This window comes from Orcinus orca, chromosome 8 (genome assembly GCF_937001465.1).
Source record: "Orcinus orca chromosome 8, mOrcOrc1.1, whole genome shotgun sequence".
NCBI lineage: Eukaryota > Metazoa > Chordata > Mammalia > Artiodactyla > Delphinidae > Orcinus > Orcinus orca.
The window spans coordinates 91528107-91556027 of NC_064566.1; the positions used below are offsets into that span (position 1 = coordinate 91528107).

A 27921-nucleotide genomic window follows, 5' to 3' on the forward strand; every position below is an offset into this window, starting at 1 on the left:
GAACTGGCCTTAACAATACTTTCTTATGTCTTTACATAATGACTGTTGGAAAAGCTGTTTAACCTTATACAACTGGTCGAAGTTGCTCACTTCTTCCCTAGGGAGTCTCTAATAATAGATAAATATTTGCAGTAGGTCTGGTTTGGCGGCTCCGTAGGAGACCGGTGCCAGCAACCACCCAAGTTCACAGCCTACTCTGAGACACAAGTTCACAGCCTACTCTGAGACACATTAAAATCCATGTGGATTTTAATTTTGCTTTAGTCATATCAATCTTGATATTTAATGTTAACCTGGGGTTAGTTTAATAGAAATGCTTGACTTGAGGAACTGAGAGCACAGAGGAGAGTTTAAATGATTTGTCCAGGTCATCCAGTGAGCTTTTTTTTTACATCTTTATTGGAGTATAACTGCTTCACAGTGGGGTGTTAGTTTCTGCTTTATAACAAAGTGAATCAGCTATACATATACATATGTTCCCATATCTCTTCCCTCTTGCGTCTCCCTCCTTCCCACCCTCCCTACCCCACGCCTCCAGGTGGTCACAAAGCACAGAGCATCCAGTGAGCTTTGAAACAGAGCTGAGACCAGGATTCCTGCCACTTTGACCTCTGATTCAGAGCCCTTTTCACTACTCAGCGTGACTCCAATATGTATGGTAGAAGCAAGTTCAGGTAGATCCTGTGGTTCATATATTTATTGTTCAATATATTTAAAAGAAAAGGCTCTTTTTTTTTTTTTAAACCATGTTTTCTTTCAGTTTGCTCAAAAGCCTGGTGTGAGCACGATATATGTGTTCTTTGCAGTTAGTATGTTTTCCTCATCATCTTTGAGCACTTTCCTTTCCCTTACATTTATGGGTCTAAATGAGTAGTCTGAACATGAGAGCTCAGTCAGAAGTAGGAACATAGAGCCATGAGTTCACACAATAAAATATAACCCAGGAGAGCATCAATTCTTTGGGGGTGTGAATAGGGTAAGAGTAGTCTTACCTTGGCAGGGGTCTAAAGGAGCCCAAGCAAAACGGGCAAAGGAAAGAGTAGATGTCCAGGAAACACGCAGTGGGGACTCAGCCACAAGTTAGGGAAGTGGCTGCCGTGGCCTCAGGAATCAAACAAGATGCACCCCATTGCCAAGGAGGCTGCACTGAATGGTGGGAAGTCTTGTGTCCATGGGATCTGAGTACAAGGAGAGGAAGGATGAAAGAAGATGCAATAGCAAGGAGTCTCAAGGTTCCAGCAGTGAGAACTTGGCATAGGACTCTATGTCACTAATGTAATGAAGAAGGGCACAGGCTGAGCAGCTCAGCCATGTTGGTGGTGAGGGGAAAGGTCAATGCTGAGGCAGACACGTGATTAGATAACTCACCATGGCCCCAGATTTACTAGTAACAGATCACCATGGCCTCTGTGCCATTTTCAGGTATTGTGCGAAAGTGTACGAAGTTCAGAGGGACTGCCATGCCCAGAGCTCTCTTTGAAAAGGGTGGTGAAACAGAGTTTTAAGTCTGCTTCATTATGCCTAAGTCATTGTTACCTGGCCACCTATAACAGAGATGAGCACCTGTTTCAAACTTGGCATGAGATGCCTGCCAAATATGGATGCTCCCTTTCAATGGTGACTGCCTACATTCAGATCTCCTATTTGCTGGAATGTGAAAGAGACACATACATGTGGAGAAGGAAGAGCTTGGTGGGTGTAGATGGAAGAGACTCACGGATCTCATTTATTCGAGGACTTACCAGGCACTGTTCTAGTGCTTTTCATGCACTAAACCACTTAACCCTCAGAACTACACTGTGAGGTCATCACCATTTTCAGATGAGGACAGTGAGGCACAGGATGTTTAAACATTAACTAAGTTCACAGAATCAGTACCTGGAAGAGGCAGGCTATGAAGCCAGATCTCCAGAGTTGCATTTTTATCCACTCCAAGGTACTGCCAGCAGGCATGAGATAGCAGAAGACACAAGGCAGCAGAATCCACAAAGCAGAGAACACAGAGAGTAGAAATTAGTTAGATGTTCACAGCAGAAGTAGGAGAAGCAGAGGCAGAAAGGCACTGCCTGGTGGAGTACAACGAAAACCTGTGCCAGCTGCTGGGGTTGTTTCCAGCTCACTACCAGGGCTGCATCATGTCCTAAAGTCTCTTTCAGTTAGGTCCTCAGCAGTGCTTTCCATCTCTGTGAGGCACTGGAGCATGTTGGGGGGCCGGGAGGAAGACTTTTATCTCACCCTCTAAATTCTCAGACAGGATTCAATTCTAAAATGTGAGACACTGGCCAAATTACATGAAACCAGCTAGTACACATATTGCAAAAACAAGTTATTAGATTTTTATTCACTGGCAGCAGGAAGCAATATATTTTCCAGGAAGTTGAAAAAGTGAGACACAAGAAAACTGTGAGCATCTTTTTCAAATGCCCTTGACTTTGATATTTTAGTTATCCTAGCAGCACGTGTCCAGGGATTTTTGTGGATAAGTAAATGAATGTGCTTGTTCAGACAGTGATGTGTCGGGTTTCCTGAAGAACTCGGATGGATTTGCACAGCTTGAACAAGAGAATACGGACATCTGACCACCTAGTCAGTTTTTGACCAAACATTGAGTAACAGATTTGCCCAGCTGGGACTTTACCTCCAAGGTAGAATGAAGAGGAACTTACTTTAAAATTCTGCAAGAAGTCTTGGCCTTCAGGTTTGACTGGAACGCTTATACTACTCAAGACGCTTTTAGTTATATGATTGTAAAGCAAGTGTATGCCCATTTTTTATTATGAAAAACATGAATGAAGTGGAGCAAGTTAAATACAGACATTTCAGAATGAAAAGTATTCCATTTCCTAATATAAACAGATCCATTGTCAAGGTACATCATTTCTCTGCATTAGAACACTGCAGGAATAGTTGGAATAGTCAAGATCTGCTGATGAATCCTAAAACCACTGGGTGAAAGTTTGAGGAGAAACAAGAATATCTTTCCACCAATACATTTATTAATTTCGAAGTGAAAGATAGTAACTTTAGGGAGAAAATCAGCGGACACCGGCTTACACAAGTGGTCAAGGTTAATATCAGCAGTAATAAGATGTATCTCCTTTTATGATGTTGTACCGAGAAGGGCACACCACTTCTGTGGTATTCTTGAGAAAAATGCATGACCCCAATCTAATTATGAGAAAATATTAGATAGGACAAAATTGAGGGACATTTGACAAACTGACAATACTATTCAAAAGTGTAGTGATCATGAAAAATAATGCCAAATTAAGCAGCTTTCAGAGATAGGAAGACACTAAGGAGACACGGTGACTGAATGCAATGTGGCTTCCTTAGATTGGGTTCTGGAACAGAGAAAGAGCATATGTGGAAACACTGGTGAAATTCATACAAAGTCTGTAGTTTAGCTACTAATCTACCAATGTTAATTTCTTGATTTTGAACATTGCACAATGGTTACACAAGATGTTATCATTGAGAGAAGCTGGCTGAAGGGTATATGAGAGCTCTATGTACTATTTTTGAAACTTTTCTGTAATTATAAAATTATTTCAAGAGAAAGAGTTTAAAAGCTTTCTCAAGTGGAGAAAATATTTCTCCATGAAATGGTTCATTTCCCCCCAAATCATCTACTAAATAACTTACCAAATAGACTATCATGTTCACACAGATTGGTGCTGCCACTTCTATCATTTCATGTTGCCATCTATACCTGCTGTATTTCTGGGCTTTATAATCCTGTTTGGTCTATTTTTCTGTAAATGTTATTCTTTTGGGTTTCATTTTGCTTTTTTTAAAAACATGGCTTTATACAAATATAAAGATACAATATCTTATTATCTTCTGGGGTGAATCTCCTTTTGTTGCTCTCGTTTTTCAAAATTAGTTTTCCATGTACTTTTTTTCCATATATTGTTAATAATCAGTGTTCCTGTGAGGTAGCAGGATGGGATACTAATAGAGGGTGTGATTCCCTCACATGATCCAGCCCTGGAGATGCCACAGAAGTGAGAGGAGGTGATGTATTTGAGACATTAATAAAAACTGTGAGATATCCCTAGGAAGTCCAAGATAACTGGGTTCTGTTGTGCCTGATGGAGGTGAGGGTTTGGGGAGAGGAAGCGAACCCAGGGAAGGAAACAGCTGGAAGCCATGGGCAGGATAAAGATTGAGGCGAGCATTCTGAGTCCTTTTAATCTCCTTATAATACCCTGGTTAGAACAATGATTGCCACCTTGCTACCGTAGGGCAGAGAAATAGCATCTCTCTGAGCACCTGATTGGGGGCAGTGTAGCAGCATCAGGCACCACTAGGGGACCCTGAGAGTACAGAGGAGAAACCTACTTGTGCAAATGAATGAGCTAGTCCTAAACTTTAACTTCTGCCCCATCACTACTGGGGGCACTACTGTCATTCTGTTTGGGACAGTACTTCATTGTGTGGGATTTTTCTATGCGTTATAAAAAGGCATGCTTAGTACCCCAGCCCCTTGCCCTAAATGCCTGTAGTAACCCAATGTCAATAGAGCAACCTCCAAATTTCCCTCACACATTTCCAAATACCTCCTTTGGTTGAGAACCTCTGGTTTAGATGACTAGATCATAAGAGGATGACAACTCTTGGGAAAACTGTACTTGGGTCGAGGTACAGAAAAGTCACTTAGGGTTGGGTGTGTGAGTAACAGAATGGAAAATTGTTGAGGACAGATCAAAACAGGCTCTTAGTACTAAAGAATCCTTTTAAGAACCCCTGCAAATTCACTACCAATGGCACAAGCTAAGGCTTGGAATTTGGCCTGTTCTCCTAGGAAGACATTACCATTGATAGCCAATAATTTCAGGGAAATGTGACCTCACAGGAAAAAATAATGAGACATCCGAAGAGCACAATCACTATATAAAAAAGGAGAAAAGTAATGGGCCACATAGACCGAGAATTAGAATTAAACATAATAAATATCATTTGAGAGAGAGAAGAGATACCAATTGCTTGACTGTAAAGCACAAATGAGCAGTCATAAAGAAGAACTAGTGGAAGAGTCTCGGTCTACAATATATAATAACCAAAATAAATAATAGTAGAGTGCAAGAGTAAAATATAAACAAAAATAAAATTAGTAACCTGGAAGATCAGGTTGAAGAACTCTCCAGAAATCATCAAGAAGAAGTTGAAAGAATGTGAAAGACAAGTTAAAAGATATGGAGCAAAGGAATAAAAATGTCAATATCCATATTTAATAAGAATCCCAGAAAGGTAGGGTAAAAACAAAGGAAACAAACAGGGACACTACATTATTTTCAAGTACGTGTGAAAATCAAAAATACTGAGTCACAAGGGAACTCTCAACAACTTTTAAATTCATCATTTATATGTAAAGCACAATGAAATCATAAAATATTTGACAGTGAATAGCGATGAAAGTACTTTATGTCAAATGTTGTGGAAATCCACCAAGTCGTACTGAGGGGGAAATATATAACTGTAAATGCAGCTATTAAATAACAATAAGAATTAACACTAAATGAGCTAGATGTCCAAGTCAAGAATAGAAAAAGAACAGCATAGTAAACCCAAAGAAAGTAGAAGTAAGGAATTCACAAATGTAGGAGCAGATACTAATAAGAGATAAAACAGAGGAACAATAGAAATGATTAACAGAATAAAAAGCCAATTCTTAGAACAAAACTAAAAATGAGCAACTTTCTAGTAAATCTGATCAAGAGAAAAAGACAATATATATAGGACTCCAGCTGCTGAACGTAGGAGGATAGAGGAACAATTTTTCCTCCCTGACAACTACATTAACAGTTAGATAAAAGAAATGTGATCATTTCAATTGATGCTGAAAAGTAAGACAATAAAATGCAACACTCATTCATAATTTGAAAACACAACAATGTAAAAACAACCTCTTAGCAAACTAGGAATTGAAGGAAACTGGATTAGTATAATACAGGATGTTTATTAAAGCCCTACATCAAATATTACATTACACTTACCTGTGAAATTTTAGAAGAATTCATACTCAAGTTAGTAACAAATTAAAGTTGCTTGTCATTACAACTTTTGTTCAATATTTTCATGGAGTTGTAGCAAAAGTAAGAAGACCTAAGGGGGAACAAAAAAGGAATGACAGAAGAGACAGAAAATGAGAAAATTGTCTGTTTGAAGATGACATAAAAGATATGATAATCCACAAACTATTAGAAATAATAAGAAAATTTGGTCAAGTTGTTTGATATAAGATTGTAAATGAGTTGAATAGTGTCCACCCCAAATTCATGTCCACCTGGAATCTCAGATTGTGACCTTATTTAGAAATAGGGTCTTTGCAGATGTAATTAGTTAAGGATCTCAAGATGGAATCATTCTCAATTTAGGTTAGGCCTGAAGTTCAATGACTGGTGTCCTTGTAAAAAGAAAAGAGGACACAGAGCGAAAGAGGCCATATGGAGATGGAGGCAGAGATTGGAGTCTGTTGCCGGAAGCCAAGAAATGCCTGGGGCCACTAGAAGCTGAGGCAGGTAAGCAAGGATTCTTCCCTAGAGCCTTCAGAGGGAGTGTCATCTTACTGACACCTTGATTTCAGATTCTAGCCTCCCAAACTGTGAGAGAATAAATTTATGTGGTTTCAGCCACACAGTTTATCGTACTTTGTTATGGCAGCCCTAGGAAACTAATCAACATATAAAATCAATTGTATTCTAAGCAGTAATAATGACCAATTAAAAATATAACAGTAAAAACTTCTATTTGCAGTAACATCTAAAATTAAAACAGGATATAAAACATTTTTATGGGCAACATTGTGAAACACTGAAAGAAGACCTGAATAAATGAAATGGTATGTCATGTTTATGAATAAGAAAGTTTAATATCATGTGGATTGCAATTCTCCCCCAAATTCTATCAGACCTCTATATGATGACTAATTATTATATGGAAGAGCAACAAGCCAAAAGTAGGAAACCAAACCTGTAGAAGAAGCTTAAAATGAATGGCCTATCCTACCAGATAACATTTTATTAAAAAGCAATTGCAATTAAGATAGTCTGGTATTGGGGGTTGGAGTCAAGATGGCAGTGTGGGAAGACACGGAGTTTGAGTCTCCCTACAACTAGGGTGCCTGCTGGACACTGGTAGGGAACCTTGATGCCCAAGGAGATGGGAGGAACCCGTGAGCAACTGGGTAGGATGCGGGGGGTGGGTGAGCGGGGAGGAGAAGTGGAAGCCGGACAGGACTGGTGCCCCTGAGGGGTGGCTGGGAGGGGGGAGTGGTTCCCATGCCTGGAGGGACCCTTAGGGGCTCAGAGGATCAGGGGAGGCAGGGCAGGTGTTTCTCCCACTCACTCAGCCCCAGGAAACGTGTTGGGCTCCCGGGCCAGATCCCCTGTCCTCCATGGCCCCCTCTGGGCCATGTTGGTCCTAGGGGTGTAGGAGGGAGGTGGGGGGAGAAGAGGAGAGGTGGACCAGGAGGGTCCCTCCAGGATCAGAGGATCAGGGGAGGTGTGGCGGGTGTTTCCCCTGCCCACTCGGCCTGGGGACCTGCTGGGACCTGGCCTCGTACTTCATTCTCCGGGGCCCCCTCTGGCCTTGTGGGTCTTAGGGGCATGGGAGGGAGGGAGGAGGGGGGAAGAGGAAGAGAGGCAGATGGTGGGGGGTGACCCTCCAGGGCCAGAAGATCAGGGAAGGTGCAGTGGGCATTTCCCCCACCCACTCGGGCCCTGGGAAGCCTGCTGGGCTCCTGAGCCTGATTCTGTGTTCTCTGAGGCCCCCTCCAGCTCTGGGGGTCCTAGGGGCATAGGAGAGAGGGAGGGAGGAGGGGGGAAGAGGAGTAGAGGCAGACAGGGAGGGGCCCTCCAGGATTGGAAGATCAGGGGAGATACAGAGGGTGTTTCCTCCACCCACTCCTCCTAGGGAAGCCTGTTGGGCTTCTGGGTCTGGTCCCCTGCCTTCTGGGGCCACCTCTGGCCACATGGCTCCTAGAGGCATAGGAGGGAGGGAGGGGGGAAGAAGAAGAGAGGCCAATGGGGAGGGGCCCTCCAGGATTGGAGCAACAGGGCGGAATGCACCTAGCATTTCCCCCACCCACTCAGGCCCAGTGAGCCTGCTGGGGTCCTGGACCTGGTCCTCTGACCTCTAAGTCCAGAGACACTCCTGGGCCCCTCCTGCTGCATTAAGCCAAAGCACCCGCCCTCCCCCAGGGCCTCTTCTGCCCAGTGGGTCCTAAGCATAGGCCCCACCAACCCCCTAAACCCCACCCCTGCCTAAGCCACACCCCCCAGAGCCAAGGCCTTTTCCAGCTTTTTTTTTCTCCTCTTTTTTACTATTGTGGTTCTATTTTACCTTCTGGTTGTTGTTTCATCTATATTTTAATTTTTTAATTCTTTCTAACATATCTGTTAGTTTTCTAACCTTATTTTATTTTTTACTCTTTGTTATTGTTCTGCTCCTTTCTTTCTTTTCTTTTATTTTTCCTGCGCTGTGAGGCTTGTAGGATCTTGGTTCACGAGCTGGGGGTCAGGCCAGAGCTCCTGCGGTGGGAGCTCAGAGTCTGAACCACTGGACTAACAGAGAACCTCAGACCCCAGGGAATATTCCATGGAGTGAGGTTTCCCAGAGATCCACATCTTGGCACCAAAACCGAGCTCTACCCAATAACCTACAAACTCCAGTGCTGGAAGCCTCAGGCCAAACAACCAGTAAGACAAGAACACAATCCCACTCATCAAAAAAATGAGATGACAAAAAATATGTCACAGATGAAGGAGCAAGGTAAAAACCTACAAGACCAAATAAATGAAGAGGAAATAGGCAACCAATCTGAAAAAGAATTCAGAGTAATGATAGTAAAGATGATTCAGAATATCGGAAATAGAATGGAGGCATGGATTGAGAAAATACAAGAAATGTTTAACAAAGATCTAGAAGAATTTAAGAACAAACAAACAGATATGAACAACACAATAACTGAAATGAAAAATACACTAGAAGGAATCAATAACAGAATAACTGAGGCAGAAGAATGAATAAGTGAGCTGGAAGACAGCATGGTGGAAATAACTGCTGAGGAGCAGAATAAAGAAAAAAGAATGAAAAAAATTGAAGACAATCTCAGAGACTTCTGGGACAACATTAAATGTGCCAACATTTGAATTACAGGGGTCCCAGAAGAAGAAGAGAAAAAGAAAGGGTCTGAGAAAATATTTGAAGAGATTATGGTGGAAAACTTCCTTAACATGGGAAAGGAAATAGTCAACCAAGTCCAGGAAGCTCACAGAGTCCCATACAGGATAAACCCTAGGAGAAACACACCAAGACACATATTAATCAAACTAACAAAAATTAAATTCAAAGAAAAAATATAAAAAGCAGCAAGGGAAAAGCAGAAAATAACATACAAAGGAATCCCCATAAGGTTATCAGCTGATTTCTCAGCAGAAACTCTGCAGGCCAGAAGGGAGTGGCAGGATATACTTAAAGTGATGAAAGAGAAAAATCTACAAGCAAGATTACTGTACCCAGCAAGGATCTCATTCAGATTTGATGGAGAGAAATTTAAACCTTTACAGAGAGCAAAAGCTAAGAGAATTCAGCACCACCAAACCAGCTTTACAACAAATGCTAAAGGAACTTCTCTAGGCAGGAAACACAAAAGAAGGAAAAGACCTACAATAACAAACCCAAAACAATCAAGAAAATGTTAATAGGAACATACATATCGATAATTACCTTAAATGTAAATGGATTAAATGCTCCAAACAAAAGACACAGGCTAGCTGAATGGATACAAAAACAAGACCCATATATATGAAGTCTACAAGAGACCCACTTCAGACCTAGGGACATATACAGACTGAAAGTGAGGGGATGGAAAAAGATATTCCATGCAAATGGAAATCAAAAGAAAGCTGGAGGGCTTCCCTGGTGGCTCAGTGGTTGAGAGTCCACCTGCCGATGCAGGGGACACGGGTTCGTGCCCCAGTCCAGGAGGATCCCTCATGCCGCGGAGCGGCTAGGCCCGTGAGCCATGGCCGCTGAGCCTGCGCGTCCGGAGCCTGTGCTCCTCAGCGGGAGGGGCCACAACAGTGAGAGGCCCGTGTACCGCAAAAAAAAAAAAAAAAAGAAAACTGGAGTAGCAATACTCATATCAGATAAAATAGACTTTAAAATAAAGAATGTACAAAAGACAAGGAAGGACACTACATAATGATCAAGGGATCAATCCAAGAAGAAGATATAACAATTATAAATATATATCCACTCAACATAGTAGTACCTTAATACATAAAGCGAATGCTAACAGCCATAAACGAGGAAACAATATGTGTGTAACACAATATTAGTGTGTAACAATATGTGTGTAACAATACACACAAACAATTGTGTGTAACACAATATTAGTGGGGGACTTTAACACCTCACTTACACCAATGGACAGATCATTCAGACAGAAAATTAATGAGGAAACACAAGCTTTAGATGACACAATAGACCAGATAGATTTAATTGATATTTATAGGACATTCTATCCAAAACCAGCAGATTACACTTTCTTCTGAGGTGCACATGGAACATTCTCCAGGATAGATCACATCTTGGGTCACAAATCAAGCCTCAGAAAATGTAAGAAAATTGAAATTGTATCAAGCATCTTTTCTGACCACAACACTATGAGACTGGAAATCAATTACAGGAAAAAAACTGTATAAAACACAAATACAAGGAGACTAAACAGTGTGCTACTAAATAACCAAGAGATCACTGAAGAAATCAAAGAAGAAACAAAAAAATACATAGAAACAAATGAAAATGAAAACACAATGACCCCAAACCTATGCGATTCAACAAAAGCAGTGCTAAGAGGGAATTTTACAGCAATTCAATCTCACCTCAAGACACAAGAAAAATCTCAAATAAACAATCTAACCATACACCTAAAACAACTAGAGAAAGAAGAACAAAGAAAAACCAAAGTCAGTAGAAGGAAAGAAATCATAAAGATCAGAGTAGAAATAAATGAAATAGAAAAAAGAAAACAATAGCAAAGATCAATAAACAAAAAGTTGGTTCTTTGAGAAGATAAACAAAATTGATAAACCTTTAGCCAGACTAATCAAGAAAAAAAGGGAGAGGATGCAAATCAATAAAATTAGAAATGAAAAAGGAGAAATCACAGCTCACACTGCAGAAATACAAAGGATTATGAGACTATTACAAACAACTATATGCCAATAAAATGGACAACCATGAAGAAATGGACAAATTCTTGGAAAGGTACAATTTTCCAAGACTGAACCAGGAAGAATTAGAAAATATAAACAGACCTATCACAAGTAATGAATTTGAAACAGTAATTAAAAATCTTCCAACAAACGAAAGTCCAGGACCAGATAGCTTCACAGGTGAATTCTATCAAACATTTAGAGAAGAGCTAACACCCATCCTTCTCAAACTCTTCCAAAAAACTGCAGAGGGAGGAACACTCCCAAATTTGTTCTATGAAGCCACCATCACCCTGACACCAAAACCAGACAAAGATATCCCACAAAAAAGAAAATTACAGACCAATATCACTGATGAACATAGATGAAAAAATCCTGAATACAATACTAGCAAACAGAATCCAACAACACATTAAAAGGATCATACACCATGATCAAGTGGGATTTAACCCAGGAATGCAAGGATTCTTCAATGTGCGCAGTTCAATCAATGTAATACACCATGTTAACAAATTAAGGAGTAAAAACCATATGATCATTTAATAGATGCAGAAAAAGATTCTGACAAAATTCAACACCCATTTATGATGAAAACTTTCCAGAATATGGGCATAGAGGGAACCTACCTCAACATAATAAAGGCCATATATGACAAACCCACAGCAAGCATCATACTCAATGGGGAAAAACTGAAAGCATTTCCTCTAAGATCAGGAACAAGACAAGGATGTGCATGCTCACCACTATTATTCAACATAGTTTTGGAAGTCCTAGCCACTGTAATCAGAGAAGAAAAAGAAATAAAACGAATACAAATTGGAAAAGAAGAAGTAAAACTGTCACTGTTTGCAGATGACATAATACTATACATAGAAAATCCTAAAGGTGCCAATAAACAACTACTAGAACTAAGCAGTGAATTTGGTAAAGTTGCAGAATACAAAAGTAATGCACAGAAATCTCTGGCATTCCTATACACTAACAATGAAAAATCAGAAAGAGAAATTAAGGAAATAATCTCATTTAGCATCACAACAAAAGGGGTAAAATACCTAAGATTAAACCTACCTAAGGAGGCAAAAGACTTGTACTCAGAAAACTATAAAACACTGATGAAAGAAATAAAAAATGACACAAACAGATGGAGAGATATACCATGTTCTTGGATTGGAAGACTCAAAGTGGATTAAATACCTAACTGTAAGGCCAGAAACTATAAAACTCTTAGAGGAAAACATAGGCAGAACACTCTATGACATAAATCACAGCAAGATCCTTTTTGACCCACCTCCTAGAGAAATGGAAATAAAAACAAAAATAAACAAATGGGACCTAATGAAACATCAAAGCTTTTGTACAGCAAAGGAAACCATAAACAAGACCAAAAGACAACCCTCAGAATGGGAGAAAATATTTGCAAGTGAAACAACTGACAAAGGATTAATCTCCAAAATTTACAAGCCGCTCATGCAGCTCAATATCAAAAAAAATAAACAACCCAATCCAAAAATGGGCAGAAGACCTAAATAGACATTTCTCCAAAGAAGATATACAGATTGCCAACAAACACATGAAAGAATGCTCAAAATCATTAATCATTAGAGAAATGCAAATCAAAACTACAATGAGATATCATCTCACACCAGTCAGAATGGCCATCATCAAAAAATCTAGAAACAATAAATGCTGGAGAGGGTGTGGAGAAAAGGGAACACTCTTGCACTGCTGGTGGGAATGTGAATTGGTTCAGCCACTGTTGAGAACAGTATGGAGGCTCCTTAAAAAACTACAAATAGAACTACCATATGACCCAGCAATCCCACTACTGGGCATATACCCTGAGAAAACCATAATTCAAAAAGAGTCATGTACCAAAATGTTCATTTCAGCTCTATTTACAATAGCCAGGACATGGAAGCAATCTAAGTGTCCATCAACAGATGAATGGATAAAGAAGATGTGGCACATATATACAATGGAATATTACTCAGCCATAAAAAGAAACGAAATTAAGTTATTTGTAGTGAGGTGGATGGACCTAGAGTCTGTCATACAGAGTGAAGTAAGTCAGAAAGAGAAAAAAATTCCGTATGCTAACACATATATATATGGAATCTAAGGAAAAAAAAAAAAAGATCATGAAGAACCTAAGGGTAAGACAGGAATAAAGACACAGACCTACTAGAGCATGGACTTGAGGATATGGGGAGGGGGAAGGGTAAGCTGTGACAAAGTGAGAGAGTGGCATGGACATATATACACTACCAAACATAAAGTAGATAGCTAGTGGGAAGTAGCCGCATAGCACAGGGAGATCAGCTAGGTGGTTTGTGACCACCTAGAGGGGTGGGTTAGGGAGGGTGGGAGGGAGGCGCAAGAGGGAAGAGATATGGGAACATATGTATACGTATAACTGATTCACTTTGTTATAAAGCAGAAACTAGCACACCATTGTAAAGCAATTATACTCCAATAAAGATGTTAAAAAAAAACTTTCTTGTTTTATTAAATGTATCCTAAGTAAATTTCCTCCTCAGTTCTGTTTAGATGTATGTTACAAATTTGGACATGCAGTAAGTTTGTTGTCATCTATACTAAGCAATATTAACATCATACTTAATGGAACAAGACAGAATGCATTCTCTCTAAGGTCAGGAGCAAGGCAAGGATATCTGCTCTTACCACACTTACTTACATTACCCTTGAGGTTTGAGAGCAAGGCTAAGAGAATCCTCTTGAAATAAGCAGTTCCTTCACAAGTGAAAGGCAGTGGCCTGCTGATGCTGGGGACAGGGTAGGAGAGCTGTCCCATGACTCTGAAGCAATCCAAGCTTTCACCAAGCTTATTGCAGTGGCCTGCTAAAGGCAAGAAAACAGGGGAGAACTAAGAGAAATCTCTCCAAAGCACTTTGGGCTGCATTCAGCTAATGTACTGCAGCATTCTCCAAAGGTTAGAGACAAGGAAGCTGGACGTAAAGGTATCTACTGAGGTGCAATAATTAGAAGTGAGACTGGAGAACAAATAAGGATCCCCAGAGACCCAAAGAAGCTATCATTATGAATTGGAAAGCTGATGGTTAGCCTCTTAAGCCTAAAAGGATCTGTGGAGTCTTGTGTATGATCAGACTCAAGCTGTACTCTGATTCTGCCTTCAAAATATTTTTTAAGTTTTTATTTTATATTGGAGCATAGTTGATTAACAATGTTGTGTTGTTTCAGGTGATTCAAAGTGATTCAGTTATACATATATTGATACATGTATCTATTCTTTTTCAAATTCTTTTCCCATTTAGGTTATTACAGAATATCAGTAGCGTTCCCTGTGCTATACAGTAGGTCCTTGTTGGTTATCTATTTTAAATATAGCTGTGTGTACATGTCAATCCCAAACTCCCAATCTATCCCTTCCCCCTACCCTTCCTCCCGGTAACCATAAATTCGTTCTCTAAATCTGTGAGTCTGTTTCTGTTTTGTAAATAAGTTCATTTGTATTATTTTTTTTAGAGTCTACATATAAGTGATATCATATGATATTTGTCTTTCTCTGTCTGACTTACTTCACTTAGTATGATAATCTCCAGGTCCATCCATGTTGCTGCAAATCTGCCTTCAAAACTTTTAAAGCCAGTGATGAACTGAATCAAGCTAAAACTGTAACAAAGCCCAGACACAGCTCAGTGAGAGAGTAAATTGACTCAATCCTGCATTCAAGTACCTTGAAAGAAGGAGCACACCCTTTGGTGGTGGGGGGGTATTATTTCCTTCAATATCTACTATTTGTTTATACAGAATGTCTTGACACAGAGTCAAAAAATTACAAGTCACATAAGGAAGACTCAAAGATAGTCCTGTTGTTGGAATTATTAGACAGAGACTTTAATATAACTGTGGCAAACATATTAAAGGCTCTAGTAGAAACATTGGACAATGTAAATAGATGGGGGAATTTCAGCAGAGAGGTCAAAATTATAAAAAAGACCCAAACAGTTATTTTGATGGAACTTATAGATGAAAATGTTAAAAATGAAAAAAAAATAATGCGGAAGTGAAAAATTCATTCGAATTATGACATGCTGGACTCAGAAGAAGAAAGCAATAATAAACTTGGAGACAGGCCAATAGCAGTTATACAAAATGAAGAACCAAAAGAAAAAAGGCAAAAACCCAGTAACAGAATATCTACGATATGTGGGGCAATATCATCTGGCCCAATATATAAGTAATTAGAGACCTAAAAGGAGAAGGGAGAGATAATGGAGCAGTAGATATATCTGAAGAGATAATGGCTTAGCATTTTCCCAAACTGAGGAAAGATATCAGATATACAAAGCTCAATGGACCCCTAGAGCAACAGACTTCCTCAACTATGCATATCTTAGTCAAACTGTTGAGAATCAAAGATGAGAAATCTTATAAGGAGCCCAAGAAAAAAGACACATGACATACAAGATGTATTAGTCAGGATTCTCCAGAGAAACGTAACCTATAGGATGTATATCTATTATACACTGCTGAGTTTGTAGCAGAAATAGAAATAAAACTGTATGATAGCAAGAGTACAAAGGGTAGCAGGAAGTAAGTAGAATTATACTGTTGTATGGTTGCTACATTAATTGCAGAATAGTATATTATTTTAAAATAGACTATCATAAGTTAAAGATGCACATTATAAACTCTAGAGCAGGGGGAGTGATTTTTTTCTACAGAGGACCAGGTGGTAAATATTTAAAGCTTCGTAGCCCAGAGTGTCTCTGTCACAAGTACTCAACTCTGCTGTTGTAGTGCAATGTGAAAATGACCACAGACCACATGTAAGCCTATGAAGGGCTGTGCTCCAATAAAATTTTATTTAGGAAAACAAGCTGTGGACCATCTGGGGACTGTAGACCATAGCTTGCTAGAGTTGAGCACCACTAATGATAAAACAGAGGTATAGCTAAAAATTCAATGAACTACACAGAGATTTGCACATAAACATTCATAGCAGCATTATTCATAATGGCTTCCAAATTGGAGACAACCTACATGTCTTTTAACTGGTGAATATGGTACAGACAAAATTAGGTATAGGTATACACTGAAATAGAATTCAGCAATAAAAAGGAATGAACTGCTAATACATGCCAGGATTTGGATGAACCTCAAAACTATTATGCTCAATGAAAGACTCGGATACAAGAGACCACATATTTCATGATTCCATTTGCAATACGAAATTTGAAATGTCCAGAAAAGACAAGGTTGTAGAGACAGAAACTAGATCCGTGGTTGCTTGGGGTTGTGATGAAGATGAGACAAGAATTGGGATTAAGAGTAAATCGGCATGAAGTATCATCTTGGGGTGATGAACATGTTCCAAAACTGATTTATGGTGATGGTTGCACACAGTCATGAAACACAAAATAGGATGAAATGGAGGACGTCTGGAGGCAGGGAAGCAGCTAGGAGGAAACAATTATAAGATCGCAAGGGAGGGACAAATCCAGGTGCACAAAACACCTGGAATGTTCTTTTGCCTCTGGGCTAATGTTTACCAACCACTGTCCCTGTTCTAACACACTCCTGAGGGTTGCGACACTCCTCTCAGTTACAGCAGTTGAGGCGGGGTGGTGGGTGGGTGTGTGCATTTGGAAAGAAGGTTCAACTGTACACTTGAAATGAGTGAATTATATGATATGTAATATTTTTACGCCTCAATAAAGTAATATTTATAAAAGTCAACTAAGACTTCTGTGACTACAGAAAATGTAATAAGCTGCAAAAAATGCACTCTTACCCTCACAATGGGAAAAAGCCAGATACTCTACAAAAGTGTAACTTTCTTGAGTACCTCAGAGAACTCAAGTAGCAAGAAACCACATGACCCAAATTCCAAGGAGGGACAATCTCCTTCAAGAAGAGATGAGATACACAATCCCTTTCATCTTTGGCAGAGCAGGGGAAAAAGAGAGCAACAGAAAAAGAAAAGAAGAAACCAGCAAAAATGTAAATGAATTGTTAAAGGCCAAGTGTGGGTTTATGTGCTGGTGGGGCATTCCAGAAAAGAGTAGGAAGAGTCACCCGTAAGCTCTTCTGCATGGCTCTTCACTGGTGCTCAGGAGGAAGACTGGGGGCAGGGCAGGAGTTTGAGAGAGTACCCCTACTCGGTGCAGGCATGAAGGAAGGGATTGGCAGCTGCTAAGGGATAAGCATAAAGCCCTGCAGACTTTCCAAGGCTCTTCAGCAAAAGCCTTCCATCACTTGAGGAGAAGCTGCAAACCCGTCTCAGGGCCCAGGCAAAACTCCGTTGCTAAGGAAGGAAGATTAGAAATTCAACATGTCCTGCCTTGAGAGTAGGACATGTAACTTTCTCATTCCCAGGACACAAGCAAAGATCCAATCCTGCAAAGACAGGAGGTAGGAGAATAAGACCCCTACTTCTAGGGAAGGGACAGGAAGCCATCATGGACCCAGGATTTATACTGACAGTAGGTAGAGGTCTGCTACCACCATGAATAGGGCAGGAAACTCCCACCGAGACCAACTTTGGATACAAGGCAGACTGTGGTTGCTATGGGAAGGAGGAGCGGGAACTCTGAAAAAAGCTTTCTCAAAGATCCAGGCACAGAGGACCTGCCTAAGACAGGCTGGACCAGGAAAACACTCTCTCCTGCCCCCACCCCAGGCCTAGTACCCAGGAACAATGGCACAGCAGCAGTCTGCAATCTGTGGAGGGAAAGCACCATGACATTGGCCTCAGAGCTGGCTGAGAGTGGAGGGGGAAGCAGGAACACTGAGGAAAGACACTCCTGCATCTCAACCCCCAGCGTAAGCACAGGGCAACCAAGAATTTGAAGCCTGCGGTGCACTGAAGGTTAATTACAACACCAATAAGGAAAAGTTATTAGGGTGTTGTTAGGATAGCAACAACCTCCGTCTTTCTGTAGGTTGGAATGGAACTGGAACTGGGCTGGACCTCAAAAGGTTTGTTATCCACTTGTATTCTGACCACTGCCAATACTGACGGACTCTGGAGCCAGGACCTCACACTCCTTCCCATGGCAATTTGATACACCAGAAATACATCTACATGTGGAACAACTCCTACACAAGACCTACTGAATGCTGGCAGAAGACCTCAGACCTCCCAAAGGCAAGAAACCCACCACGTAGCTGGGTAGGGCAAAAGAAAAAAGAAAAAAACAGAGACAAAAGAATAGGGACGGGACCTGCACCAGTAGGAGGGAGCTGTGAAGGAGTAAAGGTTTCCACACACTAGGAAGCCCCTTCGCGGGCAGAGACTGCGGGTGGCGGAGGGGGAAAGCTTCGGGGGTGGCGGAGGGGGAAAGCTTTGGAGCCGCGGAGGAGAGCACAGCAACAGGGGTGCGGAGGGCAAAGCGGAGAGATTCCCGCACAGAGGATCAGGGCCGACGGGCACTCACCAGACCGATAGGCTTGTCTGCTCACCCGCCGGGGCCGGCAGGACTGGGAGCTGAGGCTTGGGCTTCCGTCGGAGCGCAGGGAGAGGACTGGGGATGGGGGCGTGAACACAGCCTGCGGGGTTAGTGCACCACTGCTGACCGGGAGGGAGTCCGGGGAAAAGTCTGCACCTGCCGAAGAGGCAAGAGACTTTTTCTTCCCTCTTTGTTTCCTGGTGCTCGAGGAGAGGGGATTAAGAGTGCTGCTTAAAGAAGCTCCAGAGACGGGCGTGAGCCGTGGCTAAAAGTGCGGACCCCAGAGACAGGCATGAGACGCTAAGGCTGTTGCTGCCGCCACCAAGAAGCCTGTGTGCGACCACAGGTTACTATCCACACCCCACTTCCGGGGAGCCTGTCCAGCCCGCCACTGCCAGGGTCCCAGGATCCAGGGACAACTTCCCCGGGAGAATGCACGGCGTGCCTCAGGCTGGTGCAATGTAATGCCAGCCTCTGCCGCCGCAGGCTTGCCCCGCACTCCGTGCCCCTCCCTCCCGCCGGCCTGAGTGAGCCGGAGCCCCCAAATCAGAGGCTCCTTTAACCCCATCCTGTCTGAGCCAAGAACAGACGCCCTCCGGCGACCTACATGCAGAGGTGGGGCCAAATCCAAAGCTGAGCCCCTGGGAGCTGTGAGAACAAAGAAGAGAAAAGGAAATCTCTCCCAGCAGCCTCAGAAGCAGCAAATTAAAGCTCCACAATCAACTTGATGTACCCTGCATCTGTGGAATACATGAATAGACAACGAATCATCCCAAATTGAGGAGGTGGACTTTGAGAGCAAGATTTATGATTTTTTCCACTTTTCCTCTTTTTGTGAGTGTGTATGTGTATGCTTCTGTGTGAGATGTTGTCTGTATAGCTTTGCTTCCACCATTTGTCCTAGGGTTCTATCCTTCCTTTTTTTTATTGTTTTAATTTTTTTCTCAATAATTATTTTTTATTTTATTAACTTTATTTTATTTTACTTTATCTTCTTTCTTTCTTTCCTTCCTTCCCTCCTTTAGACTACGAATCATCCCAAATTGAGGAGGTGGACGTTGAGAGCAAGATTTATGATTTTTTCCCCATTTCCTCTTTTTGTGAGTGTATGCTTCTGTGTGAGATGTTGTCTGTATAGCTTTGCTTCCACCATTTGTCCTAGGGTTCTATCCGTCCGTTGTTTTTTTTTTTTTAATATTTTTCTTAATAATAATTTTTTATTTTAATAACTTTACTATATTTTCTTACTTCATTTTATTTTACTTTATCTTCTTTCTTTCCTTCTTTCTTTTTTTCCTTCTTTCCTTCCTTCCTTCCTTCCTTAGGCCCTCCCTCCCTCACTTCTTTCTTTCCTTCTTTCTTTCTTTCTACTTCTACTAATTCTTTCTTTCTACTTTTCTCCCTTTTATTCTGAGCTGTGTGGATGAAAGACTCTTGGTGCTGCAGCCAGAAGTCAGTGCTGTGCCTCTGAGGTAGGAGAGCCAACTTCAGGACACTGGTCCACAAGAGACCTCCCAGCTCCACATAATATCAAATGGCGAAAATCTCCCAGAGATCTCCAGCTCAACACCAGCACCCACCTTCACGCAATGACCAGCAAGCTACAGTGCTGGACATCCTATGCCAAACAACTAGCAAGACAGGAACACAAATGCACCCATTATCAGAGAGGCTGCCTAAAATCATAATAAGTCCACAGACACCCCCAAACACACCACCAGACGTGGACCTGCCCACCAGAAAGATCCAGCCTCATCCACCAGAACTCAGGCACTAGTCCCCTCCACCAGGAAGCCTACACAATCCACTGAACCAACCTTAGCCACTGGGAACAGACACCAAAAACAATGGGAACTATGAACCTGGAGCCTGCAAAAAGGAGACCCCAAACACAGTAAGATAAGCAAAATGAGAAGACAGAGAAACACACAGCAGATGAAGGAGCAAGATAAAAACCCAACAGACCTAACAAATGAAGAGGAAATAGGCAGTCTACCTGAAAAAGAATTCAGAATAATGATAGTAAAGATGATCCAAAATCTTGGAAATAGAATGGACAAAATGCAAGAAACATTTAACAAGGACCTAGAAGAACTAAAGATGAAACAAACAATGATGAACAACACAATAAATGAAATAAAAAATACTCTATATGGGATCAATAGCAGAATAACTGAGGCAGAAGAACGGATAAGTGACCTGGAAGATAAAATAGTGGAAATAACTACTGCAGAGCAGAATAAAGAAAAAAGAATGAAAAGAACTGAGGACAGTCTCAGAAACCTCTGGGACAACATTAAACGCACCAACATTCGAATTATAGGGGTTCCAGAAGAAGAAGAGAAAAAGAAAGGGACTGAGAAAATATTTGAAGAGATTATAGTTGAAAACTTCCCTAATATGGGAAAGGAAATAGTTAATCAAGTCCAGTAAGCACAGAGAGTCCCATACAGGATAAATCCAAGGAGAAACACGCCAAGACACATATTAATCAAACTGTCAAAAATTAAATACAAAGAAAACATATTAAAAGCAGCCAGGGAAAAACAACAAATAACACAAAAGGGAATCCCCATAAGGTTAACAGCTGATCTTTCAGCAGAAACTCTGCAAGCCAGAAGGGACTGGCAGGACATATTTAAAGTGATGAAGGAGAAAAACCTGCAACCAAGATTACTCTACCCAGCAAGGATCTCATTCAGATTTGATGGAGACATTAAAACCTTTACAGACAAGCAAAAGCTGAGAGAGTTCAGCACCACCAAACCAGCTCTACAACAACTGCTAAAGGAACTTCTCTAGGCAAGAAACACAAGAGAAGGAAAAGACCTCCAAGAATGAACCCAAAACAATTAAGAAAATGGGAATAGGAACATACATATCGATAATTACCTTAAATGTAAATGCTGTAAATTCTGTAAATGCTGTAAATCTAAATGCTCTCACCAAAAGACATAGATTGGCTGAATGGATACAAAAACAAGACCCATATATTTGCTGTCTACAAGAGACCCACTTCAGACCTAGAGACACATACAGACTGAAAGTAAGGGGATAGAAAAAGATATTTCATGCAAATGGAAACCAAAAGAAAGCTGGAGTAGCAATTCTCATATCAGACAACATAGACTTTAAAATAAAGACTATTAGAAGAGACAAAGAATGACACTACATAATGATCAAGGGATTGATCCAAGAAGAAGATATAACAATTGTAAATATTTATGCACCCAACATAGGAGCACCTCAATACATAAGGCAAATACTAACAGCCATAAAAGGGGAAATTGACAGTAACACATTCATAGTAGGGGACTTTAACACCCCACTTTCACCAATGGACAGATTATCCAAAATGAAAATAAATAAGGAAACACAAGCTTTAAATAATACATTAAACAAGATGGACTTAATTGATATTTATAGGACATTCCATCTAAAAACAACAGAATACACATTTTTCTCAAGTGCTCATGGAACATTCTCCAGGATAGATCATATCTTGGGTCACAAGTCAAGCCTTGGTAAATTTAAGAAAATTGAAATTGTTTCAAGTATCTTTTCCGACCACAACGCTATGAGACTAGATATCAATTACAGGAAAAGATCTGTAAGAAATACACACACATGGAGGCTAAACAATACACTACTTAATAACGAAGTGATCACTGAAGAAATCAAAGAGGAAATCAAAAAATACCTAGAAACAAATGACAATGGAGACATGACAACCCAATATCTATGGGATGCAGCAAAAGTAGTTCTAAGAGGGAAGATTATAGCAATACAATCCTACCTTAAGAAACAGGAAATATCTTGAATAAACAACCTAACCTTCACCTAAAGCAATTAGAGAAAGAAGAAAAAAAAACCCAAAGTTAGCAGAAGGAAAGAAATCATAAAAATCAGATCAGAAATAAATGAAAAAGAAATGAAGGAAACGATAGTAAAGATCAATAAAACTAAAAGCTGGTTCTTTGAGAAGATAAACAAAATTGAGAAACCATTAGCCAGACTCATGAAGAAAAAAAAGGAGAAGACTCAAATCAATAGAATTAGAAATGAAAAAGAAGTAACAACTGACACTGCAGAAATACAAAAGATCATGAGAGATTACTACAATCAACTCTATGCCAATAAAATGGACAACCTGGCAGAAATGGACAAATTCTTAGAAACGCACAACCTGCCAAGACTGAATCAGGAAGAAATAGAAAATATGAACAGACCAATCACAAGCACTGAAATTGAAACGGTGATTAAAAATCTTCCAACAAACAAAAGCCCAGGACCAGATGGCTTTACAGGTGAATTCTATCAAATATTTAGAGAAGAGCTAACACTTATCCTTCTCAAACTCTTCCAAAATATAGCAGAGGGAGGAACACTCCCAAACTCATTCTACGAGGCCACCATCACCTTGATACCAAAACTAGACAAGGATGTCACAAAGAAAGAAAACTACAGGCCAATATCACTGATGAACATAGATGCAAAAAAATCCTCAACAAAATACTAGCAAACAGAATCCAACAGCACATTAAACGGATCATACACCATGATCAAGTGGGGTTTATTCCAGGAATGCAAGGATTCTTCAATATACGCAAAACAATCAATGTGATAAACCATATTAACAAATTGAAGGAGAAAAACCATATGATCATCTAAATAGTTGCAGAGAAAGCTTTCGACAAAATTCAACACCCATTTATGATAAAATCCTTGCAGAAAGTAGGCATAGAGGGAACTTTCCTCAACATAATAAAGGCCATATATGACAAACCCACAGCCAACATTGTCCTCAATGGTGAAAAACTGAAAGCATTTCCACTAAGGTCAGGAACATGACGAAGCTGCCCACTCTCACCACTCTTATTCAACATAGTTTTGGAAGTTTTAGCCACAGCAATCAGAGAAGAAAAGGAAATAAAAGGAATCCAAATCAGAAAAGAAGAAGTAAAGCTGTCACTGTTTGCAGATGACATGATACTATACATAGAGAATCCTAAAGATACTACCAGAAAACTACTAGAGCTAATCAATGAATTTGGTAAAGGAGCAGGATACAAAATTAATGCACAGAAATCTCTGGCATTCCTATACACTAATGATGAAAAATCTGAAAGTGAAATCAAGAAAACACTCCCATTTACCATTGCAACAAAAAGAATAAAATATCTAGGAATAAACCTACCTAAGGAGACAAAAGACCTGTATGCAGAAAATTCTAAGACACTGATGAAAGAAATTAAAGATGATACAAATAGATGGAGAGATATACCATGTTCTTGGATTGGAAGAATCAACATTGTGAAAATGACTCTGCTACACAAAGCAATCTACAGATTCAATGCAATCCCTATCAAACTACCACTGGCATTTTTCACAGAAGTAGAACAAAAAATTTCACAATTTGTATGGAAACACAAAAGACCCTGAATAGCCAAAGCAATCTTGAGAACAAAAAACGAAGCTGGAGGAATCAGGCTCCCTGACTTCAGACTATACTACAAAGCTACAGTAATCAAGACAGTATGGTACTGGCACAAAAACAGAAATATAGATCAATGGAACAGAATAGAAAGCCCAGAGATAAACCCACACACATATGGTCACCTTATCTTTGATAAAGGAGGCAGGAATGTACAGTGGAGAAAGGACAGCCTCTTCAATAAGTGGTGCTGGGAAAACTGGACAAGTACATGTAAAAGTATGAGACTAGATAACTCCCTAACACCATGCACAAAAATAAGCTCAAAATGGATTAAAGACCTAAATATAAGGCCAGAAACTATCAAACTCTTAGAGGAAAACATAGGCAGAACACTCTATAACATAAATCACAGCAAGATCCTTTTTGACCCACCTCCTAGAGAAATGGAAATAAAAACAAAAATAAACAAATGGGACCTAATGAAACTTCAAAGCTTTTGCACAGCAAAGGAAACCATGAACAAGGCCAAAAGACAACCCTCAGAATGGGAGAAAATATTTGCAAGTGAAACAACTGACAAAGGATTAATCTCCAAAATTTATAAGCAGCTCATGCAGCTCAATAACAAAAAAACAAACAACCCAATCCAAAAATGGGCAGAAGACCTAAATAGACATTTCTCCAAAGAAGATATACAGATTGCCAACAAACACATGAAAGAATGCTCAACATCACTAATCATTAGAGAAATGCAAATCAAAACTACAATGAGATATCATCTCACACCAGTCAGAATGGCCATCATCAAAAAATCTAGAAACAAATGCTGGAGAGGGTGTGGAGAAAAGGGAACCCTCTGGCGCTGTTGGTGGGAATGTAAATTGATACAGCCACTGTTGAGAACAGTATGGAGGTTCCTTGAAAAACTACAAATAGAACTACCATATGACCCAGCAATCCCACTACTGGGCATATACCCTGAGAAAACTATAATTCAAAAAGTGTCATGTACCAAAATATTCATTGCAGCTCTACTTAACAATAGCCCAGAGATGGTAACAACCTAAGTGTCCGTCATCGGATGAATGGATAAAGAAGATGTGGCACATATGTACAATGGAATATTACTCAGCCATAAAAAGAAATGAAATTGAGCTATTTGTAATGAGGTGGATAGACCTAGAGTCTGTCATACAGAGTGAAGTAAGTCAGAAAGAGAGAGACAAATACTGTATGCTAACACATATATATTGAATTTAAGAAATAAAAAACTGTCATGGAGAACCTAGGGGTAAGACAGAAAAAAAGACACAGACCTACTAGAGAATGGACTTGAGGATATGGGGAGGGGGAAGGGTAAGCTGTGACAAAGCGAGAGAGAGGCATGGACGTATATACACTACCAAATGTAAGGTAGATAGCTAGTGGGAAGCAGCTGCATAACACAGGGAGATCAGCTCGGTGCTTTGTGACCGCCTGGAGGGGTGGGATAGGGAGGGTGGGAGGGAAGGAGACACAAGAGGGAAGAGGTATGGGAACATATGTATATGTATAACTGATTCACTTTTTTATAAAGTAGAAACTAACGCACCATTGTAAAGCAATTATACTCCAATAAAGATGTTAAAAAAACAAGATTTAGCAGTTGGAGATTGGAGATGCAAAGGTAATCTTAAGCAAACAATATAAACTTACTCTGTAGGGCTGACTCCAGGGTTGTTCAAGGAAAGGGTAGCCTTTTCGGTCAGCATATGTTACTTTTATTTTCTCTGTAAGCTCAGCAATCTTATTATGCAGACAATAAACCATCTAATTTTCCTCTTGATTCCTCTTTTGCTGTCACATTTTTTTCCTCACCAAGAAAGTAGCTTTAAACATATTTTACCCTTTGCTGCTCTTATTCCATATTGCATTCTCTTTTCCTGCTAGAATGGCCCCTATCCTGGTTTCCTTTCCACCTACCTCTAGAAAGCTTAGGATTCTGCTTTCCTAAACAAGGATGGTATCTACATTTGTGAACTAGAGTGGGACTCCCCATGAAGTCTTGAAAGGTGAGTCCTAGTTAGCCAGGAGACAAAGGCATACCTGGAAGGAGGGCATTCCAGGCAGAGGGGAAATCATGGGCAAAGCATAAAATGGGAAAATCAAGTTATGTTTGGGAATGGTGGTGGTACAAGGTGGCTGAGGTGTATGTGAAGAGGCAGGAGATGAAGCTGGAAAGAAGGGACCACCCCCCGCACTGGCTTTCAGGGTACAATCACTCTCCTTAGTATGGCATTCAAGAGTGTTCATCCCTGAGAATTTCCAGACTGAAATGCTTCCCTCCTACACAGATGAAGACACACCCAAAGCCCCTCATGAGCTTTGAATGAAATAGATCTAGGTTTGTATACATGCTTTGCAACATACAAGCTGCTTGATCTTAGGAAAGTTGTTTAAAATCTCCCAATTTCCTCAATATGTTTACCTCAAAGAGATATTGTGAGGACTTAATTACATGAAAAGAATTTATAACATACTTAATACAGCACTTGGCGTCTAAAAAGTCCTCAGTAAATGGTAACTAGTAGTAGTGATAGGGTTGTGTCCTAAAATGCTGAATTACTTTCAGTTCTCTGAATGTACTACATTCATCCTCATCTGCATATTTTTGCAGATGCTGTGATCTCCACCTGGAGTTTTCCTAAAGCCTTCTCTGACTTTCCTCTCTCTACCTCTGATTGCTTTTGAGAGCTCTCTGTTTCTAGCACAGAGGTTTCTTAATCCAATGGTCCCCTTGGGAGATCCGTAGATGGAAATCAGAGGAGTCTGTGAATTTAGATGGGAAAAAGGTTGCATCTTTATTTTCACTAACATCTCACTGAGAGTCAGCATTTTAAAATTTTTGTATGTAGATAATAAAGTTCAATAGTATTAGTAATATCTAATATTTAAGCCATTAAAAATCACAAATATTTCATATCATGTCACAGTTGTTGCAGATTTCGCAAAATAGCATTTACTCTCACCACTACTTTGAAATTGTTGTAAACCGTTGTTATTTAATGTGGTAAATTGGAAGGGCATATATTTCTATATCATATTTTAAAATACTTTGAAAACTATAATTCAGTATAATTAATTTCCTTTTAAATCCTACATATTTTAATTCATGCACTTAATATTGTTTTGAGAAAAGTTTCATAGATTGTGAAAGGGTTCTATGCCTCACCCCCAAAAAATTAAGAACCCCTGTTCTTATACTTACTCTAGTGTATTTTCCACTAATTTAGATAAATATGATATTTTCAGTTAAAAATTAGCCTACAGTTGCAAATTTGCATTCTGAGCAAAACTTCTTCGTCTCATTTAATGCCATAATCTTCCTCAATCAAAAGGGAATATAACAGACAATTACTTACTTTTAGTTGTAGACAATGTCCAATCAGCTCATTGAACATGTGCTTTCTTTAAATTAAGGTTTTTCTCTTCAGGACTTCCCTGGTGGTGCAGTGGTTAAGAATCCGCCTGCCAATGCAGGGGACATGGGCTCGAGCCCTTGTCCGGCAAGATACCACATGCTGCGGAGCAACTAAGCTTGTGCGCCACAACTACTGAAGCCCGTGTGCCCTAGAGCCCGTGCTCCACAACAAGAGAAGCCACCACAATGAGAAGCCCGCACACCGCAACGAAGAGTAGCCCCCACTCGGTGCAACTAGAGAAAGCCTGAGTGCAGCAACGAAGACCCAACGCAGCCAGAAATAAATAAAAATTTAAAAAAAAAAAGTTTTCTTCTTTGGTCCGAGGATCTTTGTCTCCCTAAACTGTTTTTTTTTTATCCCTTTGA

The 27921-nt window shown here is 40.2% G+C and overlaps 1 long non-coding RNA gene across 1 annotated transcript; it reads right to left on the reverse strand.

Moving 5' to 3' along the window:
• Positions 1-795: 795 nt before the first annotated feature.
• On the reverse strand, positions 796-27627 carry LOC125965150 (uncharacterized). The gene is made up of 3 exons (XR_007478715.1): positions 27497-27627; positions 6000-6108; positions 796-1178 (listed from the first exon to the last, which is right to left on the reverse strand). It is a non-coding gene; the product is annotated as an uncharacterized LOC125965150 (long non-coding RNA).
• Between the last annotated feature and the right edge of the window lie 294 nt (positions 27628-27921).